This window comes from Lutra lutra, chromosome X (assembly GCF_902655055.1).
Source record: "Lutra lutra chromosome X, mLutLut1.2, whole genome shotgun sequence".
NCBI classification, from domain to species: Eukaryota; Metazoa; Chordata; class Mammalia; order Carnivora; family Mustelidae; genus Lutra; species Lutra lutra.
The window spans coordinates 43,109,604-43,113,058 of NC_062296.1; the positions used below are offsets into that span (position 1 = coordinate 43,109,604).

The 3,455-nt window shown below is 36.5% G+C and overlaps 1 pseudogene; it reads left to right on the forward strand.

Moving 5' to 3' along the window:
• Window positions 1–1,350: 1,350 nt before the first annotated feature.
• Window positions 1,351–1,794, forward strand: LOC125092301 (40S ribosomal protein S23-like; annotated as a pseudogene).
• Window positions 1,795–3,455: the final 1,661 nt, after the last annotated feature.

The window sequence follows — 3,455 nt, forward strand, 5'->3', positions numbered from 1 at the left end:
GTCCAAAACAGTTTTTTCTGTTTATTTCTATGTTTGTGTGAATATGTGTACATGTGTGTGGATTTCTATATAGAGCAGTGTTGTACCTTCCTCTTTCTTTGTTGTTGCCAGTCTTGCCAAGTGTCTCTTTTGTTCTATAATTCAGAACTTTGTCAAAACAGTTAAGGCAAAATTTAGATGGATACAGCAAATTGTATTTGGCCTGATTTCCTTGTCAGTTATGTATAATGTGTCCTTGATGTCAATCTTGCTGAGTGAGGAATGGACCCACAAAATGCTGATAGATATTATGGTGACAAGCTAAGACATCTGTCAAAAGGCACATAACATTTTAGAGATATAAATCCAGGAGTAAAAGAAAGAGACTTAAGGACAAGATAATGAAGTTTCCAAGCAGTTAATTTGAATTCGGATGCTCTATTCAAGAAAAATAGAGTGTTTACTTTTAGTTTTTCCTTATCCAGAATAGCCCCCATCATTCATTCATTCATTTTTTTATTCACTCTTATATTATTCCCAATGCTGGTACTATCTAGTATTCAGTTCTTTTCACTGGAGTTTCTGCTCATATTTTGTTGATGAATTTAAGTTGCTACAACAGTCCTTGTATATTGGTACCATTTTTCCTTAACAAATTCAAGGAAAGATTCCAGTATTTAAAATGGTCACTGAGAGAAAGAATCCTTTTCATTTCCTCATTTCTTTTCCAAACTCACTCCTACAAACAAACAACTCCTCTGAACAATCCTGGCAGTCAGAGACATCATTTGCAGATATTAAGCTCCAGACCCACCACCTGTCCCTGCTGTGACTCATAATATAAACACAGACCCTCTGTGTAGCCTGTTTTCTAGAACTTTAAAATATAACTCACAGCTGGTGTCTCCCCTTCTGAGAGGCCCCTGTGTATAAGAGGCCCTTTCATGGAGTGAGCCAGAAAGCTCAAGGTCCAGCAAAGCCTTGCATAAATTTTCAATCTTAAGAGCCTTCACACACTTATGTTTTTCTCTAAATGTACTAGTATAATCTGAAACACCATCTCTCCCAGATCCCTACGAAGTCCTAAGGTACATCCCCATCATTCACTTCAAGCTTCTGCCACAAAGATCCTGTCCCTTCTCATCCTCATCAAGATGCAGTTTCACTTGTTTCTCTCCTAGATATTTGTATTCTGTTAGAGTCCTCAGGTCTCAGTCATCCATATCTGTGACTTTGATGCTGCTTGCCACAATGACAGAATGTCCACGTCCAATTGCTTCTCATCCAGATTTGATATGAGGTATTTTTGTTTGCTTACTTTTAAAAAAATATTCTTTAGAGCTCTTTACTCAGGCCTGTGGTGCCGGCAGGATGGGCAAGAGTCCTGGTCTTAGTACTTCCAGAAAGCTCCGTAGCTGCTGACGAGATCAGAAATGGCATCATAAACAATACAAGAAAGCCCTTTTGAGCACAGTTCTGAAGATCAACACTTTTGGAGGCGCTGCCCATGCAAAGAGAATTGTGCTGGAAAAAATAGGGGTTGAAGCCAAAAAGCCAAATTCTGCCATCAAGAAGTGTGTCAGGGTCTACGTGATCAAGAATGGCAAAAAAAAAAAAAAAAAAAATCACAGCCTTTGTACCCAATAATGGCTGTTTGAATTTTATTGAGGAAAAGGATGAGGTTCTGGCTGCTGGATTTGGTCACAAAGATCATACTGTTGGTGACATTCCTGGAGTTCATTTAGGGTAATTAAGGTAGCTAATGTTTCTCTTCTGCCCTTATGCAAAGGCCAAAAGGAAAGACCAAGATCATAAATTTTGCTGATTAAAACATGACAATAATAAATTTTCACATGCCAAAAAAACAATCAATCAATCAATAAATAAATAAAATATTCTTCAGAAAGAAATAAGGGTTATATTAATCTCTTAAACCTATTATCCCTAAGATGACTAATTCATTGAGAATTAAGATACTAGTTCCCAGGCTTGTATAAACAATTACAGAAAAATAGAGGATAGACAAAAAGAACAGAAGACCTAATACAGAATTTCAGCAGGAGTGGACCTGCTGAAAGAATTATATTGGTTGGTTTCTATCTACTTTGACCATCTAGCCTGAAGAATGGCAAAATTTTTTTTTTTAGTAAAAGGCCAGATAGTGAATATTTTGGTCTTTTGGGACTATGTAGTTTCTGGCTCAATTACTTAACTATGCTGTTGTAGTGCTAAAATATTGTCAGTGTGTTCCAATAAAACTATTTTTAAAAACAGAGGGTGGGCTGAATTTGACCCACAGGCCATACTTACAAACCCTGATCTAGCAGATGGTATAGTCCATAAATACATGTAACTGCATATCCAAGCAATCAATACTCAAATCCTAAATAAGAGTTGAAAAATGTGGCTCTTATTCTTCAATTCAGTGCCTATCATCTCACTGATTCATGTTATAAATGGGTCCTTACTATTGGTTAGTAAGTTGATGCTGAGTTTCCATTGGGGTACTTGTAAATCACTACAGTATCTCTTGGAAGCTGAAGTTATTATCTTTTCACAAGTGAAGGAAAGGGTTCAGGATACTAAACACTAACAGGGAAAAACAGAAATTTTCATTTCCTAATGCTTGGCACCACTGCTATAAATAACTCTTCAGTGTAGTAACAACACTCAGAAGTAATATTCCAGATCAGCCACCTGTTTCTGTTGCTACTCTATAATGCAAACACAAATAACCTTTAGATTCACTTTCTAGTTGACAGTATTCTTGCCTCCTTTTAAACTGTAAGTGTGGCTAATATTATGTTAATGTTAGAACCTCAAATTTTGAATGTCAAAAGAAGAATAAGATAAAATTAAGAGATAATAATGATGATAATGATATAATTTTTGTTCCTTCATTATTCCAAGATTTACTTAATCACACCACTATAATTTTTGCTCTCAAGTTAGGGAATCCCACCTTTAACATTTAAACTGACTAGGCACTATTTACATCATATTGTATAGTTTTCAATTGCTTGTCTTTCTGAAATTGATTTAATTCAGATTTAGAGGGAGAGGGTTTGCTTTCACAGTCTCCCAAAGAGATGTTACACCTTCTTTATTTTATTCTTAGGCAAACCTTATTTTCATCTTGTGTATTCATTGTCAGTCTGATCATATCGCCCATGTTGGGCGAGATGGATATACAGTTCTCTTACATCACTTTCCTCTAATTTCCTGGAGCTGTGCCAAAGTTCTGGAATGTGAAGTCTTATATAGCATGAGAACATTGTTAACGGAGAACTTTCCGGTCTCTGAATCTCCTGCCAAGAAGATATCTGCAGATACATCTCTATCCCATCTGTTGCTTGGTCATCTGTTAGTGATCAGTGGCCCCACGAGAACTGGAGTCTATCAACCTGAATATATAGTCCTTCACAATAAAGTTCTGCTTACTGTCTCTGTACCAGGCTTCCTCTGATTACCTAGTA